Raw genomic sequence first — 19,511 nt, 5'->3', positions numbered from 1 at the left:
CCGGTATAAGTGATTTATATGATCTCATGGTCATAAGGACTAGGTAACTATGTATCGAAAGCTTATAGCAAATAACTTAACGACGAGATCTTATGCTACGCTTAATTGGGTGTGTCCATTACATCATTCATACAATGATATAACCTTGTTATTAATAACATCCAATGTTCATGATTATGAAACTAATCATCCATTAATCAACAAGCTAGTTTAAGAGGCATACTAGGGACTCCTTGTTGTCTACATATCACACATGTACTAATGTTTCGGTTAATACAATTATAGCATGATATATAAACATTTATCATAAACATAAAGATATAAATAATAACCACTTTATTATTGCCTCTAGGGCATATCTCCTTCACCAGCACATAGCCCCACACACACAGGTACACAACAAATGTAGCCCGTGCCACAAGAGAGAAAATGTAACGGTTTTGCTATGTCTCAGTCAACAGAGATTTTCTTAAGTGTAAGTCACTTACAAAAAAGTACTTGAGTTGTACTTTTCTGTTAAAAAGTGCAATTGCACTTTTTTACCAGAAATGTGCAACTTGACTGAGTTGCACTTTTCTTTGAACTGCAGTAATATTTTTCTGAGTTGACTGACACTTAAGAAAATCTCAGTCAAATGAGACATAGACACACCCAAAATGTAATGAAGCCGATCGAGCTGGGGGAGCAATTAATCAGCGGTAAGTATAGCCGGTGCATGTGAGCAGAGATTAGCCGCCACCTTAATTTTGTCATATTGATAACCACTTTATCAATGAATGAATACTACAGTATAAAAATTGGCATGGCCAACTGCTCCACGTGAAGAAAACACAACTTGACAATAGCAGCAGACCAGCTTGAAGACTTTCCCTTGACCCTTGGCCTCCGATGCCATCTCGGGTCGCTGTAATCGGCGCAGGAGCCGCCGGCCTGGTGGCTGCGCGCGAACTGCGGCGCGAGGGCCACGACCCCGTCATCTTCGAACGCGCCGCCGGCGTGGGCGGCAGCTGGCTCTACGACCCGGCGGCCTCGGCTGACCCGCTCGGAGCCGGCGGCGTCCACTCGAGCCTCTATGCCTCCCTCCGCACCAATCTGCCCCGCGAGATCATGGGCTTCCTCGACTTCCCCTTCGTCGCCGGCGAGGTCTCCGGCAGCGACCCGCGCAGGTTCCCCGGCCACGGGGAGGTGCAACGGTATCTTGAAGCGTTCGCGCGGCGGTTCGACCTCTACGGGCTGGTCCGGCTCCGGACGGAGGTGGTCCGCGTCCGCAGGAGCGCCAGCACGGGGAGCTGGTTGGTATCGTACTGCTCGAGGAAGCTCGCCGGCGCCGGCAGAGATGAACATGAGGGGGAGGAGGAGGAGGAGGAGTTCGACGCCGTCGTCGTCTGCAACGGCCACTTCACGGAGCCGCGGCTCGCCGACATCACCGGTACGTTTTGTATGCGTACACCTGCTACACTAGTCAGCGAGGTTCATGGTGATCCATAGAGTGACCTGCAGGCATAGATTTTGTTTGTTCGTTTGGGTTGCTCATAAAGCATATCGCTCAATGATTTGCAGGTATAGATGCTTGGCCCGGAAAGCAGATGCACAGCCACAATTAATTATCGTGTACCCGACCCATTTCACGGCCAAGTGTGTCATTTATCATCCATCACATTGCTTATTAATAATCGACGTGCTATACATGAGTATAAAATTTGCATCGTCTCTCTTCTTGTTAGCTAGGTTGTGGTGATAATAGGATACCGTCCCAGCGGAATGGACATATCAAGGGACATAGCTGGTGTCGCCAAAGAGGTCCATGTTGCCACTCGATCGGCGCCTCGTGAAGTGCAGAGTACTACAGCACATCCCAACTTGTGGTTACATTCCATGGTAAATTAGTAATATCATCATGCTCAAATCCAACTCCGCCATCACGTTGAGGTAGTTAGTAAAAGGTACTGGTTAATACCACTCCTAATGTTTATTGCAGATAGATCATGCAGAAGAAGATGGCACCGTGGTGTTTCAAGACGGCAGTCAGGTCAAAGCTGATACCATCCTACACTGCACTGGGTAAGCGAGTTAGTACATTTTTCCATGAAGTTTCAAAAGTTAGCATCAAGCTAATATAATTAATAAGATCTCACACCCGGCCTCAACCATGGCTGGAATGCACACAACCGTTAGTGAGTAGTACATCAGTTTGAATTTAGTCAATTTAGCCTCTGCTTTCTGAGAAAGACTATCTTGTTTGAATTAGGTCTTCTCTTTTCCTGCTTACCTAGATACAAATACAAATTTCCGTTCCTGGATGAGAGCGATGATGCTATTGGTATCTTTGTGGATGAGAACCGTGTGGGCCCATTGTATAAGCATGTGTTTCCGCCACAATTGGCTCCTCACATCTCCTTCATCGGATTGCCTTTCAAGGTCAGCTTAATTTGCTAGCTACGCTAGCTCACGGGAAGAGGTGGTTCACTAGCTAGCTTCTTGATCGATGCATTCACGAGTATGAAGTAAGATATTTTTCTCTAGGCTATCCCTTTTCCATTGTTTCAACTCCAAAGCAACTGGGTGGCCGGAGTTCTGTCAGGAAGGATTGACCTCCCATCCCAAGAGGAGATGATGCAAGATGTGGAAACATATTACTTGGAGATGGAAGCTTGCGGATGCCCCAAAAGATACACTCACGGCCTGCAGTTAGCTGTATGTCCATATACCTACATACATCACTGATCTTCATGCTTTGAAAATTAAGCTTAGGTGATACTTGTAATATATCTTTACTTGTCTAATTGTTATGAAATTACAGTTTGAGTATGAGGACTGGCTGGTGGAGCAATGTGGGTTGGAAAATATCGAGGTGTGGAGGAAAGAGATATATGTCGGCGCAAAACCCAAGATGTTGGATCGACCTGAGAGTTATCGAGACAAGTGGGATGATGATCATGACCTATTAGCACAGGCATACAATGATTTCAAAGAGTATATTTGACCTGATCTCATTAATAGACTCCCTCAAACTACTTACTATTTGGCTTCCACCGCTGAATAATTTCCTTTTGACAACTGTTTTAATTTCCATATATCTGAAATCTTGGAAGTCACAATTAGGAGAGTTCCCCTAAATAGGTGATGTAATTTTAGTAAAAAAGTCACACTTTGTAAGTTCTCTTAAATATGGCAGGAGATATGAAAAACTAAATACCAAACAAACAAAATCTTTTGCTTAATCTATAGTCATTGATTTGGTTTATTGTATTCCTCGGAGTGCTTACCCCAATATCGGTAAAAGAAACCAGAATCTAATATTTTTTGTATATTCATTCGTTCAAACATAGAAATATGTTGATTCATACAAAATTTTGCAAGCATATTTGAGGACGGTGTGAGTACTATTATGTATTTTTCACTTTACTTGAACTCATGCACAATGACGTAGAAATTTCATTAGAAATGTGCCTAGTTTCTAGGGTTTGTTCTAACGATCTGTCGACTCGCGATATTGTAACCTCAACGCTTACTCTAGTGCCCCTCGGATAGGGGTGTAAACGGATCAGATCGAATTTGGATCATACCATATCAATTTTTCAGATTCGGATCAGAGAAGATAACCGGTTTCAGATTCAAATGTGCATATACTTGACCACGGATTGGAATTGGAAATAGGCCGGATTCGGACCTTAAATAAAAATAGTTTGATAGATGCTCTCATCGGTAGATATTGATAGTTCTTGCAAATCTTAAAAGAAATTTAAATTTTTAGGCTTGTCTAGTTAAAAAAGAGACATAATACGCTAAAACTTGTATTGATAGAAAGTTAGAGCTAAACATCCTCGCCAATTTTTTTTTTGGTAACTAAATAACTACTAACCTTGTAAGATTGGTCTTGGATTTTGACTCAAAAATTGGATTATCCGGTTAAAAATATTCGGATTATCCTGATTAAATTTTAGATAATCTATATCCACATGCTATTTGCTATACTATATCATATTATGTGTCTGGAGCATCCCTTCAGAATCAGTTATCCTTATCCGTCGGGTTCTATATATAAAATCGGATATGAATATCTTAAAACGGATTCTAGACTGGTTTCGACACGAAAAGTATCCTATATGTTTATGCCCCCTCAGATCTTTTTGGTGGCGCAACTAATCTGTCTTGTCAGTGTCACAAGAAAGAAAAAGTGATGAAATCTGATTGGATCGGAAGACCTGGCAATGGGGCATTCAAACTTGTAAAGTGTACGTGATTACGATTTACTCCCTCCGTTCAGAAATGTGAGATGTTGAAGCATTTTATTTGGTCAGGTATCTAAACTTTAGTTTAGATCTAATCTATTTTATGTGGAGGTTCACTCACTTTGATTTATATCTATTATACTTTAAAAATACCTAAAACATTACATTGATACGCAGAGAGAGTACCATTTAACTAGCGGTAAGTATAGCCCGCTCATGTGATCGGCGATTTGCCGCCACTTTGCTTTTGTCCCACTGATCATCACTTTTCGAATAGAAGAAATGATATGGCCAACTGCTCCACGTAGAGAAAACAAAACAAACTCAACTCAACGACGAGAGCAGCAGAGACCAGACTAGCTTGAAGACTTTCGTCGGCCTCCGATACCATCTCGTGTCGCCGTGATCGGCGCGGGAGCCGCCGGCCTGGTGGCTGCGCGGGAACTGGCGTGGGCGGCATCTGGCTCTATGACTCAGCCGCCTCGCCGGACCCGCGCGCTTGGCGCCGGCGGCGTCCACTCGAGCCTCTACGCGTCCCTCCGCACCAACATCCCGCGCGAGTGCATGGGCTTCTTCGACTTCCCCTTCGTCGCCGATGAGAGCACCGGCGACCCACGAAGGTACCCCGGGCATGAGGAGGTGCTCCGGTACCTCGAGGAGTTCGCGCGGCGGTTCGATCTCCAGTCTCCACAGGCTGGTCCGGCTCGAGACGGAGCTGGTCCGCGTCCACAGAGACGCGAGCGCCGCAAGCTGGAGGGTGGTGTACTCGAGGAAGCTCTCCGGCGCCGTCAGCGAAGAAGTAGAGGATGAGGTGTTCGACGCCGTCGTGGTCTGCAACGGCCACTACACCGAGCCGCGTCTCGCCAGCATCGCTGGTATGTACGTATGCGCGCGCGCGATTGGGTACACATGCTAGTTGTCAGCAAAGTTCATTGTGATGGATTAGAGTTGGCGATTTGCAGGCATAGATGGTTGGCCCGGAAAGCAGATGCACAGCCACAGTTACCGTACGCCCGAACCGTTTCACGACTACTATCATCCATCACCTTGCTTCTCATGCATATGAGTTAATTAAACTTGCATCTATTACTAGCTAGGTTGTGGTGATAATAGGATACAATCCCAGTGGGATGGACATTTCGAGGGACATTGTTGGTGTCGCCAAAGAGGTCCATGTTGCTATTCGATCAGCGCCTTACGGACTGCAGAGTACTACTGCAAAAGACAACTTCTGGCTACACATTCCATGGTAATCAGCAGCAGCAGTAGTAGTAGTATGTATTATAAGTTGCTAGTACTACTCTAAATATTTTTTACAGATCGAGCCCGCGCCGAGGAAGATGGCACCATTGTATTCCAAGATGGTAGTCGGGTCAAAGCGGATGTCATCATCCACTGCACTGGGTAAGTAACTACTAGTGCATCTTAACTTCTATAATGTAGATTATGCTTTTCTTGACAAGAATGATCATCTTAATTGAATAAAGTTGCCTCTATGTCTTAATTATATAGATATAAGTACAGCTTCCCGTTCATAGGTGACGGAGAAGAGGCAGCTGGTATCTGTGTAGATGACAACCGAGTGGGCCCTCTATACAAGCATGTGTTCCCACCACAACTTGCTCCTCACATCGCCTTCATCGGATTGCCCTTCAAGGTTAGTTTCATTTGCTAGATAAGTCGGATAATTGGGACAATAGGTCACAAGCTAGTTATTTGATCCATACATTCACACATATCAATTAAGTTATTTCTTTCTAGGGCATCCCTTTTCCATTGTTTGAACTGCAAAGCAACTGGGTGGCTGGAGTTCTATCAGGACGGATTGAGCTCCCATCACAAGAGAAGATGATGCATGACGTGGAAACATTTTACTTGGAGATGGAAGCTCACGGATGGCCCAAAAGATACACTCATGGTCTAACACTAACTGTATGTGCATGTGCCTACGTCATAGATCTTCATACTTTGATAATTTAGCTTGCTTGGTACTTACTATCATAACTTTACGATTGGAACCGTTTCGGCATTCCAGTTTGAGTATGAGGACTGGCTGGTGGAGCAATGCGGGCTAGAGAAGATTGAAGAGTGGAGAAAAGTGATACACCTCACAGCAAGAACCAAGGTGTCAGATCAGCCTGAGAGCTACCGAGACAAGTGGGATGACGACCATTTGCTGGCACAAGCACACAATGATTTCACACAAAAAATTCTGACGAGATCCCTTTAGAAACTTAATTTTTGATTTCCATTGGTTTGTGAATTATACCATTCCAAGAACAATTTGATTTTCATATAGAAGATTCTCTGGTGGTCACCCGTGCCAACGGTTTTTTATACAATTACGACACTTTATTGATCAAGGCAAATCATTGCAAATAGTCCGCCGGATGCAATCCGGGATAGAGTTTCTAAAACAAATCGAAACAAACTGCTCCGCTGAGTGAGCTAGAGTATGTGCCGCAATATTAGACACACAGAAAATATGAGAAAATGATAATGCAAGGAAATTGGTCGCCATAGACTTGATGTCCTGCACGACCACGCCAATGGGACTTCTGTCCATCTCTGAAGAGTTGATTCTCTGAATTAATGACAAGCAATCAGAGAAAACCATCAGTTTGTCGAAACCTTCGTCACCAGCAAGGGAAACAGCGCGTCGAAGAGCCAGTGCTTCAGCCAATTTCGGCGTTATGACCTCCATCAAGAGCTCGCTGCAAGCAATCAAGCACTCACCAGTGTGGCTTCGGATCACAACGGCAATTCCCATCTGACGCGACAATGTAAAGAGAGCATCTCAGCAACATCCACATTAACATACACAGTTCCTTCAGGCGGCGGAGACCATCTAGGTGCAGAGGATCTGGTCTCACGTCTATTTGAAGTATCCGGCGAAAACAAATGTTGTTCAATCATCTCGATATATACTTTGCTTTGTTCTGCAACAGTCTGCGGTGGCTTCATATTTTCACCATTACGTACACCCACTAGTAGAAAAACGGTCATCTATACCGGTTCCAGAGGGCCATTCGTACCGGTTTTGCAACCGGTACAAATTATTCGGCACTAAAGCCCCCCCCCTTTCGTACCGGTTGCTTACGAACCGGTATAAAACGGGCCTCCACGTGGGCCACCAGGAGAGCTCAGGGCTGAGGATCTTTGGTACCGGTTGGTAATACGAACCGGTACCAAAGGTTCCCCCCGCGGCAGGGAATTTTCCCAAATCTCTGCCGCGGCAGAGAATTGGCTTTTTAGGGTTTTGGAGAGGTTTAGGGATATCGGTTTGATTCATATCGCGTCGATGCACCAGAAACGCGTTTGGGTTTAGGTAGTACATGAAGATCAAGATGATGCATAGCAAGTTGGTGCATATAATATAACACACATGTTATTGCATGAGATCGCAAATTAAGTAGCACTATGCATGAAGATCGATCTTCATGCATAGTGGTGCTCTCCGAGGCGTACTCTATATATGTCTATTACATGTAGCATAGTGGTACTCTTCGAGTCAACGATATATGTAACATGTACATCTTCATTCATTGTGGTGCTCTGCGAGTGGTGGTATGACGTCCCGAAGGAAAAATCCCGCCAATTCCTCGCCTATTGCTATGAAGCGGTCATCGATTGAGAGCTTGTTCCGCTTTCTTGCCAACTATAAAAGAATAAGATACAAATGAATACATGAAACAACTATTACTGAAACTCGGCACAACTTATGATAACAAAACAAATTTGTGAAGATTGTTTTTGTACCTCTTTATTTCTCTCATTATTCGTTCTCTCGTTGACAATTCTGCGGATGAACTCGCAAACGAAGAATCCACAGAGATCGGTCCCCGGAGGTTGTTGCGGGCATTTCTTTACAAGAATATAATTCAATCAAACAATAGTCAAGTATGATAATTGAAAGGTGTGTGGACCTAGGTAGTACTACTTACTTTCGCACGCCATCGCAGCTTCGGTGGCCATTCACGGGACGTATCTTCCTTGATGAAAGTTTGCCATACGCTGCTCGACAAAAGAAAATGCATAAAAGAGTCATCAATTAGTTCAAAGCAGGAAATTAACGAAACAAACCGATAAGAATTCAAATTACCTTCGAGCATTAAAAAACAAGACACGTATAGATCCTTTTCTTTGGTTAGTGAGTCCAAGACTTCAACTTCTCCAATTTCCAAATTGATGACGAGAAGAATAAAGTGAAACCTACGCACGTTTCAATATGTAGTCATTAGTTAAAATTTTGACATACGGTGAGCAAAATATAATGTGTTATAAGACAAGAAGACTCACTCGAAGTTGTAAGGCCAAAGTATTAGCTTTTTGTCACGTTGTCGCTTCAAAAACCTTAGCAAAGTCTGCGGTGTATCCTTGTTATAGAGGGGATCATCTATGGTTTTGACATGCATTGTGTTCGGGTCAATGAACCCAATGTCTGTGATATCGTCCCTTTTGCATTCGAGCATCTTCGATCTGCATAATATAGCGCACAAAAGATTATAATCTGCACAATGAACGACTTCTCAAATTAAATAAATAAATCACTTACGAGACAATAGCAACCGATGATTGATTTGTCGAGGGCCCGGAGATTGTATAACCGAAAGAGTTCGGCGAAGTCAACGTTCACACAAGACTCTGGAAGTAGTGCTCTTCCCTAACTCGCACCATGATAGTCTCGATCCCTTCCTTTGAGGCCTTAAGGTACCACGAATGCAAGTTACGCATACATGTTGGTACATTCCTGAGATACTCGACCAAATCTTTCCCTTGAACAAACCGATATGCTCGTTCAGCTAAGGCGTAATCAGTTGCGTCTTGTCGAGAACTTTGAACGGTCTTCCCGTCAAACACCTTGAGAGGGGCGACCGATTGAACGGGTTGTTGTCCGAGCTGGTAGACACCGTGTATCCCTTTTATCTCCCCGATACCCGATTTAACGGGTTTTGTCGCCTCGATCATCTTGTCATACGACCTTTCAATAGAACGCGCATAGTCGGATGGCGGCGATGGTACAGGTCATATAGATTGTCAACGGTACGCACAACTTTCTCCCGATCTAGTGTCTTCTCGAAAGGTATCTCTGGCACTTTCGGTGCAAAAAATTTCTTCACCTCGGCCTTAACGGCCTCCGCGTTTTCCTCCGGAGTTTTTCCCAAGGTAACTTCTCGGGAGGCGGCGGTTGTTTCTCCTTTCTAGCTTTCTTCCTAGGCGGCGTGCCGTTCCGCTTAACGGACGCTGTCTTACGCGGAGGATCTCGAGATGGTGGACTCACGCTCGGGGTCCCTCTCGGTAGGTGTGGACTTGGCTGCTCACCAGGACTGCCACCAGGAGGAGTCGATGGCATTTGCTGCTCATGTGTAGGAGTCGGTGGCCTTTGCAAAAGGACGACGTACTTCTTCGGCCATAGGGCGAAACCGTGCTTGACATCGCCCAGTGTCCTCTCATCTTCACCTCTAGGAATATCAAGCTCCACTTTTTCAAACCCCGAAACAACTTCATCCACCCCGACACGAACACAACCAGGTGGAATGGGCATATGATGGTGCATTGCTCCATCTTCACTTGGGTACACATAGCCGACCGCCACCTTAACAGACGCGGTCCTGATTAACATATGTAGCTCGCAATCTGTCTTCTCCGTGACATAATCCACGGGGTAGCTTCCTCCACATCCGTCAAGATGCGAGGAACCGACACTGCTTCTTCGCTGAGATGGGGCAGCATCGGCTTGTGGATCCTGTAGAAACAGCGGCTGATCAGGTGCCCTCTGATTTCTCTCAAGAGCCTCCACCCTAGATAACAACTCCGTTACAATGTCGGCGTCCTTCTTCTTCTTTCGCGAACGGCTTCTATAAGTGTCAGCGCTGTCCGGCCACGCTTCCTTCATGGTGAGACCTGGGCGAGCTCGTACCCGTCCAACATGTTCAGGGTTCCCCAGAGCGAGTGTCAGCTCGTCATTCTCTCGATCGGGAATGTACTCTCCCTTTCTGACCTTTTCAATTGCATCTACAAGCTTCGGTACAATTGCCTCAATTTTTTCCTTCCATTTTCCCTTCGCAACGATCAACCCTGTCTTTGGGTCCAACCCTGCCCCATGAGCGAACAACCAGAACTTGGACCGTTCGGGCCAGTCCCATGTCTGTGGAGTGATTCCATGATCCATCAGTTTATTCTCAAACGCTATAGTGCAAGGCTGGCACACGGCGAGCTCTACGCCGCTAACCCCGCCGCCGGTGCCGCAGAGCGCCCCTGAGCCGGAGACGACGTCGCATTGGCCGCTGGTCATGACGGATGCACGTGGTGTTGTGGCCGAGCGCCATGGCCGTCATGTCGGCCGGCAGCTCCTCCCGGAGGACGTCCGGGTTGCCGTTGCCCCAGCACACGAGCCCGCCCATGGCGTCCACCGCGCACGCGTGTCGGCGGCCGGCGGCGACGGCCTTGTAGGCGGCGTCCCCGTACGCGAAGGCGGGCGGCGGCATTTTGTCAAACACCTGGCCGGCCCTGGCGTGGGAGGTGGGGAGCGGCGTGCGGAGGCGAAGCCCAGGCCGCGCCGTCGAGGTGGCCGCGGCGCGCGGAGGCGAGGTGGCCGCGCGCGCGGAGGCGAGGTGGCCGCGGCGTGCGGAGGCGCGAGGTGGCCGCGGCGACGAGCTCCGCCACCGTGCGGAGGCGACGGCGTGAGGAGAAAGGGAGGGAAAGAAGGAGGAGAGGGCCGGGAGGTTACTGCGGGCGGCGGCGGCTGCGTCGGCGGCGGCGGCTGCTGTCAGCGGCGGCTGCGTGGGCTCGGCGGCCTGCTGGCGGCGGCGTGGTTGCGTCAGCGGCGTCGGCGCGTGGGTGCGTCGCGGCGGCTCTCGCTTTGTGCGTCGCGCGGCGGAGAAGGGATTTGGGACTTCGTCGCGCGCGGCTAAGTGTAAAACAGGATGGGCCTTTCGTGCGGTTGGTGGTACCAACCGGTACGAAAGACCTTTCGTACCGGTTGGTGGTACCAACCGGTACTAAAGGGTTTTTTTTTGTTTTCTTTTTTCTTTTACTGTTTTCTTTTCTTTTCTTTGTTTCTTTTTCTTTTCTTGTTTTCTTCTTTCTTTCGTTTCTTTTTCCTTTTATTTTGTGTTTCTTTTCTTTTCTTCTCATTTTCTATTTCTTTTCATTTTCTATTTCTTTTCATTTTCTATTTCTTTTCTTTTTCATTTTCGTTCCCCTTTCTTTTGTGTTTCTTTTCTTTTATATTTCTTTTCTATTTATTTTGTTTTCTGTTTCTTCTTTCTTTTCTTTTATGTTTTTTTCTTTTCTATTTATTTTTTCTATTGCTTTTGTTTTTCTTTTCTATTTCTTTTCTATTTCTTTTCTCTATTCTATTTCTTTTCTTTACTCTCGCCACGACGCCGTCCGCACAGAAAACTTTCCCGCCCGACGTCGCGCGAAACTTTCCCGGCCACGACGCCGCGAGAAAAGAAAGGGCGGGAATGAAATTTTATTACGATTGAACTCGAATTAAAAGTACATAGCTTAACTGAAAATTAAAGATACATGACCAAATTCTACCGGGGAGTCATTCACCATACTCTGCCTAGCCCTGTAGTACTCGCCACCGTAGTCGTCGTAGTCGCCGTCATCATCGTCGCTGGCATCGGGGTCGCGGTACTCGAACGTCGGCGGGTGAGCACGCGTGGGCTGGGACCGAGGGTAGCGCAGCGGGGGCCACGGTAGGCCATGACGCCTGGAGAGTCCGGCCGCGCCACCACAGCCGACGGCCGGCCTCGTTGAAGTTCGGAGGAGGCGGGCCGCCCTCCTCGTGCACGGCAAGCGCCCTCTCACGCCGATTGATGAAGAAGCTTTCCCAAGTCGGGCTGTAGTCGGGATGCCATCGGGATTCCTCCGCTGCTCCTCGGCGTGAGCTCGAAGTAGTAGTGGTTCGTGATGGCCATCTCGCGCGCCACACCTAGAGGGACCGGAGGGACCGGTACGCCTCCGACGCTTAGCAACCAGCCGGCCAGACGCGGTAGCCCGGCGGGCGAGGTAGTTCGAGGCGCAAGCGCCTCCGCCTCCCGGGGGGTTAGAGATGCGATGGAAGCCATGGGAGAGAATGATGAGGTTTGCAGATATGAGTCTAGATGTGATATGTAAATGGTGGCCAAGCCTACATATATATAGTGAAAAAATGGCGGGAAGACAGAGGCGGGAACCGGTGGAAAGCGCGGAAGAAAATAGGCGGGAAGACAGATCGAGGCAAACCTTTAGTACCGGTTGGTGGGTGCAACCGGTACTAAAGTCAGCTGTCGGCGAGATAAGGACGCGTGGGTAACCTTTAGTACCGGTTGGTGGGTGCAACCGGTACTAAAGCTGTCGGCGGGATAAGGACGCCCTGCTCGATGAGATAAAGTATGTAGCGCACGACGCCCGTCGGTGGGATAAGGACGTGGGTAACCTTTAGTACCGGTTGGTGGGTGCAACCGGTACTAAAGTCGTCGGCGAGATAAGGACGCGTGGGTAACCTTTAGTACCGGTTGGTGGGTGCAACCGGTACTAAAGCCGTCGGCAGGATAAGGACGCCCGCTCGATGAGATAAAGTATGTAGCGCACGGCCCTACGTCGGTGGGATAAGGACGCGTGGGTAACCTTTGTAGTACCGGTTCGTGTCTACAACCGGTACTAAAGCTGTCGGCAGGATAAGGACGCTCTGCCTATAAAAGGAGCATCGATACACCATGGGAAGCAGCTCAACAAGCCAACATGGATGGAGAGTTTCATCACCATGGATGGAGGAAAGGGTTGGGAAATCTCCCGTGGCGGAACTTGTCGAAGATGCCCTTGGTGCACACGCCCTATGGCATCTTCTGAAGTTCCGACACGGAAAAATTTCCCCTGCAAGCCCGTGGAAGACTCCATCTCCTCTAACAAATGTTGGGGAAAGGGTTGGGAAATCTCCGTGGCGGAACTTGTCGAAGATGCCCTTGGTGCACACGCCCTATGGCATCTTCGGAAGTTCCGACTCGGAATTATTTTCCTGCAAGCCCGTGGAAGACTCCATCTCCTCGAACAATGTTTGGGAAAGGGTTGGGAAATCTCCGTGGCGGAACTTCTCGAATATGCCCTTGGTGCACATGCCCTATATATGGCATATTCGGAAGTTCCGCCTCGGAATTTTTTCCCGCAAGCCCGTGGAAGACTCAATCTCCTCTAACAATGTTGCGGAAAGGGTTGGGAAATCTCCCGTGGCGGAACTTCTCGAATATGCCCTTGGTGCACATGCCCTATATATGGCATATTCGGAAGTTCCGCCTCGGAAAAATTTCCCTGCAAGCCCGCGTGACTTAACTAGTAAAACAAGCCAACCATCTCCATTGTTAATATCTTACATACAGGAACATCATTACACAAAAGTGATTTCCATATTGAGATACACAAGTTATGATCCCTATATGTAGCTAGCTAGTCTTCTGAGTTTTCTTCGCTCGTTTCCCTTTCTTCTTATCGCGACGCAACCATGGACAATCTTCATTGTTTAAGATGATGCTTGGGTCAATTTTTACCTTGAAGGGTGGAATATCGTCAAACTTATTATAATCTTCGACATGTCTGTCTTGTCCTCTACTCCCACGATGTTTCTTTTTCCGAAAGAACTATGTGCCGCTTTGGCTCATCGTATGATGTGTCCTCTTGCCTTTCTTTCCTTTTTTTCGGTTTGCTAGACATATCCTTCACATAAAAAACCTGAGCCACTTCACCGGCTAGGACGAATGGTTCGGTGTCGTACCCAAGATTCTTGAAATCCACCGTAGTCATTCCGCATCGCGGGTCTACCTGCACCCGTCTTTCAGGTTGAACCATTTACACCGGAACAAAGGGACCTTGAAATTAGGTCCATAGTCAAGTTCCCATATCTCCTCTATGTACCCATAATATGTGACCTTGTTCCCATTGCCATCTTCTCGCATCAAAGCGGACACCACTGTTTTGGTTGGTGCTCTTTTTGTCTTGGGCGAAAGTGTAAAATGTGTTCCCATTAATCTCGTACCCTTGAAAAGTCGATATAGTAGAAGATGGTTGCTTGGCCAACAAGTACAGCTGCTCGTCATCGGTGACATTCATGAGACGTGTTTGCAACCAACCGCCGAAAGTCTTCATGTGTTCTCCATCAATCCAATCTTCACGTTGCTCCGGTATTTAGAGCGTAAGATCTCCTTGTGTTCCTCTTTGTACGGAGCCACCAAGATGGAATTAAGTAGAACTGTGTAGTGTGCTTGAGTGAAAGAATGTCCGTCCATACACGTTGCTGATTTCTTTCCTAGCGTGCCTTTTCCACGCAGTCTCCCCTCATAGCGCGATTCAGAACACCGATCGGCTTAAGGTCGTGAATAAAGTCAACACAAAACTCAATGACCTCCTCTGTTCCATAGCCCTTGGAGATGCTTCCTTCTGGCCTAGCACGGTTATGAACGTACTTCTTTAAGACTCCCATGAATCTCTCAAAGGGGAACATGTTGTGTAGAAATACAGACCGAGAACGCCAATCTCTTCGACCGGGTGAACTAGGAGATGTGTCATAATATTGAAGAAGGATGGTGGGAACACCAACTCGAAGCTGACTAGACATTGGACCACATCCTTTTGTAAATTTTGTAGAGTAAGTGGATTGATCACCTTCTGAGAAATTGCATTGAGGAACGCACATAGCTTCACAATGGGTACTCGAACATTTTCCGAGAAGCCCCCTCAATGCAACCGGAAGTAATTGTGTCATAATCACGTGGCAGTCATGAGACTTTAGGTTTTGAAACTTTTTCTCCGACATGTTTATTATTCCCTTTATATTCGACGAGAAGCAAGACGGGACCTTGATGCTACTCAGGACTTCAAAAAAGATCTCCTTCTCCTCTTTGGTAAGAGCATAGCTGGCAGGACCTTGATACTTCTCTGGATTCAGGTTGTTTCCTTCGTGGATACTTTGCCGGTCCTGCCGTGCATCCGGTGTATCTTTTGTCTTCCCATACACGCCCAAGAAGTTTAGCAGGTTCACGCAAAGATTTTTCGTCACGTGCATCACGTCGATTGCAGAGTGAACCTCTAAGAATTTCCAGTAGGGTAGCTCCCAAAATATCGACTTCTTCTTCCACATGGGTACGTGTCCGTCAACATCATGCGGAATAGATTGTCCGCCGGGACCCTTTCCAAAGATCACTTTTAAATCCTTGACCATATCATATATAACTTCCCCATTAGGGCGGGTAGGCTTGGTTCGGTTATCCCTCACCTCCGAAATGCTTTCCTCTCTTTCTTACGTGATGTTGTTTTGGAAGAAATCGACGATGCCCCTGTACACATTCTTGTTTCCCAAATAAATACTATCAGTCTCACCTAAACAGTGTGTGCATGCATTGTATCCCTTGTTTGACTGCCCTGAAATGTTACCAAGAGCAGGCCAATCATTGATGGTTACAAATAACAACGCTCGTAGGTTAAATTCCTTTTGTTCGTGCTCATCCCACACAGGTACACCTTCGTCACGCCACAACTCTAAAAGTTCTTCAACCAATGGCCTCAGGTACACATCAATGTCGTTGCCGGGTTGCTTCGGGCCCTGGATGAGCACTGGCATCATAATGAACTTCCGCTTCATGCACAACCAAGGAGGAAGGTTATAGATACATAGAGTCACTGGCCAGGTGCTATGACTGGAGCTCTGCTCACCGAAAGGATTAAAGCCATCTGTACTTAGATCAAATCTTAAGTTCCTTGCGTCATCTGAAAATGACTTGAACTCTCTGTCGATTTTTCTCCACTGCGACCCGTCGGCGGGGTGTCTCAAAGCATCACATCTTTCTTACGGTCCTCTTTGTGCCATCGCAACAACTTGGCATGCTCTTTGTTCCGGAACAAACGTTTCAACCGTGGTATTATAGGAGCATACCACATCACCTTCGCAGAACCCTCTTCACGGGGGTGGACTCACCCTCAACATCGCCGGGGTCATCTCGCCTGATCTTATACCTCAATGCACTACATACCGGGCATGCATTCAAATTCTCGTACTCCCCGCGGTAGAGGATGCAGTCATTGATGCATGCATGTATCTTTTGCACCTCTAATCCTAGAGGGCAGACAACCTTCTTTGCTTCGTACGTGCTAGAGGGCAACACGTTCTCCCCTGGAAGCATCTTCTTTATTATTTTCAGCAACTTTTCAAATCCCTTGTCGAAGTACCATTCTCTCGCTTCCACTAAGAATTCCATGGTACCCAGCTTTTTCTCGACCATTTTCGCAATTTGGGTACAACAGTTTGTTGTGATCCTCTAACATTTTCTCCAACTTCAACCTCTCCTTTTCATTTCCGCAGTTCATCTTCGCATCAAGAATGGCCCGACCCAAATCGTCATCCGGGTCATCAAAAATCGGCTCATCGAAAATGAGCTCTTCTTCAGCTTCATCTTCCCCCATTCTACTACCACCGTCTTCAGTGAATAAGCTGGGATAGTTGTCACTATCCTCTTCTTCTTCGTTGTCTTCCAATATAACTCCTCTTTCTCCGTGCTTGGTCCAACAATTATAGCTGGGCATGAAACCATTCTCCAGCGGTGGACGTGAAGGGTCTTCGAGGTAGAGTAATCCTTCATATTCTTACAGAACTACATGGACAATACATGAAACCATTCGATCATGTTTGCCTCAGCCACGTTGAGAAAATAATGCATGCCGATAATGAACTCGGGATGGCACCGGTCACCGTACATCCATTGTCGACTCATCGCATTTTATATGTATATCAAAAATCATTAAGTACACAACATCATGGATATATGAGTGACCAACTTAATTAATATTCAAGTTCATCACATAAAACTAAGTTATTTTTATAAAAAAGAAGAGGGGCTCACCGAGGTGGTACCGTGCCGGCTAGGGGACGACGCTAGCGATCGACGGCGGTGAGGACGGGGATGATACTAATTAAAACCTACAAAACATACCATAATTTCAGCTCAAATTGCATATAAAAAAATAAAATCACTAACTTAGGCATTTCATCGAACACCTTGATTGCACTACAAAAATAGTACGAGTTAAAACTACCAAAGAACTGAGCTAAATTAGGAACGCCGGAAGGAAGGATGATATTGCTAACCCTTGGATAGATGTATGCCGTTAATCTTGTTAAAATGGTGGAGAAAAATAAAGATTATTGGAGTGTGTGAGAGGTGGAGAAAAATTTAGAGTGTGAGGAAGATGAGAAAAATGAGAGCCAGCAGGGGGCTCGGGACGAGCTGGGCGATTTTGATATGGCTGGGTACCCTTTGGTACCGGTTCGTGTTACGAACCGGTACCAAAGGTCCAGCCCGGGCCCCACCACGCGTCTGAATTTTGGCCGAAGACCTTTCGTACCGGTTCCTAACACGAACCGGTACGAAAGCCCCTCCCAAACCGGTACGAAAGCCCCTCGCCCACCTGAGCCCTCAAACCGGTACAAATGGCCCCATTGGTACCGGTTCGTAAGGGAACCGGTACCAATGGCTTAGATGGATGTGAGGTTTTCTACTAGTGACCGTTCCTGGCCAACCACAGGTGCCATATCATCACTGTAAGCACCATGCATTCCCTCTCTGTCGATCTAGCCAGGAAATCAAAGACCCAAGATTTTGGATTTGTGAAAAAATTCCGGCGCAGCTGAAACCCATACATGGGTTTTATCTCCCGCCACACTTCCTTAGCATAAATAAGAACGTATGTGCAGATGTCTCCTCCTGTGCACACAGACAACACAAGCCATTGACGCTGGAATGTGCCTACGGCAAAGTTGAACACCAGATGGTAGATAGTCATGGACAAAACGCCACAGGTTAATTTTCATTTTGCCCGGCGCTTTGATTGCCCAGAGTTTTTTCCATGGCAGGTTCTCGTCCTTCAAGCTCGAGTGTGCTCCACCTCTCTGCTTACTTTCGGTTAATGAAGAATTTCTCCTCCCTAGCCAGAGTACACACCATATTTTGTGAAGGGCCAAGAAATAAAGTCATCTCCACCCCGCCGACTGATAGGGATTTCAAGAACCCTGTTCGCAACGTCCTCTTCAAAAACGGCACGCACCACTTCCGCGTCCCATGAACCATGGTCATCACTGAGTAAACAGTCCACGGTTGCGCCAATTGGGATTGGCGTCAGGGTCCGAAGCGTACACGTTATTTGCTTTGACACCAAGGACACACTATCCCCGTTTCCCATTTTACATGTGATTTTGACTTTCCTTTGAGTCTGAGCCAACCATCACATAATCTGCTATGGAAAATGATGAATTTGTAAGTCGAGCCAATTAGTTGAGGTGAACTGATGAACTAGGGGCACTTTGATTTGTACTAAAACTGATGAAACATATGTCTTTTGCTTTGTACTGGTGGAAGAATTGATGATGTATATATGAATGTATGAATCTGAACAGACGCAGTAGCTGATATTATGAAATCATGCAAGATTGTACTGAACTTCCGATAATCAGATCATTTTTTTTATCTTGTCCTCATAACAGATAATCAGATCATTTTTTTTTATCTTGTCCTCATAACAGATAACAATGGCCGAGTCGTCAACATAGATAAATATTTTAGACTGTGCCCTCAAAGCTATGTTTTTTAAAATTTAAGATCAATATTTGAAAATATTCCAGTTCAGAATTGGTATTCCTGTGTGTACCAGTATTCAAGTTAGAGTACTCTTCAAGTTAATATCACATCGAACATGTCCTGAAAGCAGATAATTTCTTCATATTATACTGTGATATATTCAGTACATAGATACAAAAAGAAGCTATTGCTAAGGTTTATAGAGGGGAAAAGAACAAAAAATTCAATTTAGAATGCACCAGCCGGGAATCGAACCCGGGTCTGTACCGTGGCAGGGTACTATTCTACCACTAGACCACTGGTGCTTTGCTGGCCAGTTTTCATGCCAGAAGCCAAATTTATATCCTTTTAGCTTGACCACCAAATATGTGCTCATAAAATGACCAGCAACATCCTTTTTTTTTTCGAGCACCCGAGTATAAATATAGAAACAAGAATATGAACCACTTCACGCCGCCTCAGATTAATAAAATCAATGTCCACAGTATGCGGAACACCCACAGCCCATGAGCCCAAGAAATGTCACACCGTATGCGGAACACCCACTTGCTTAAGATTAATAGTGTGATGTACCTCCATCGACTTTCAAGCACTAACATTAATGTGGGCAGTGTAAGATGGCACACTATGCTATACGTAGTAGGAGTAACTTAACTGAAGAAGTGAAGAG

At 46.5% G+C, this 19,511-nt stretch overlaps 1 non-coding gene and 2 pseudogenes across 1 annotated transcript; 2 read left to right on the top strand and 1 right to left on the bottom strand.

Moving 5' to 3' along the window:
• The first annotated feature begins 837 nt into the window (after positions 1–837).
• On the top strand, positions 838–3,249 carry LOC127297437 (flavin-containing monooxygenase FMO GS-OX-like 2; annotated as a pseudogene).
• A 1,474-nt stretch (positions 3,250–4,723) lies between these two features.
• LOC127348171 (flavin-containing monooxygenase FMO GS-OX-like 2) lies at positions 4,724–6,539 on the top strand (annotated as a pseudogene).
• Positions 6,540–19,075: 12,536 nt separating this feature from the next.
• TRNAG-GCC (transfer RNA glycine (anticodon GCC)) lies at positions 19,076–19,146 on the bottom strand. The gene has a single exon. It is a non-coding gene; the product is annotated as a tRNA-Gly (tRNA).
• Positions 19,147–19,511: the final 365 nt, after the last annotated feature.

Source organism: Lolium perenne, chromosome 4 (genome assembly GCF_019359855.2).
Source record: "Lolium perenne isolate Kyuss_39 chromosome 4, Kyuss_2.0, whole genome shotgun sequence".
Lineage (NCBI taxonomy): Eukaryota > Viridiplantae > Streptophyta > Magnoliopsida > Poales > Poaceae > Lolium > Lolium perenne.
The sequence above is the reverse complement of the archived record's forward strand: the minus strand, read 5'-3'. Positions and strand labels throughout refer to the sequence as shown.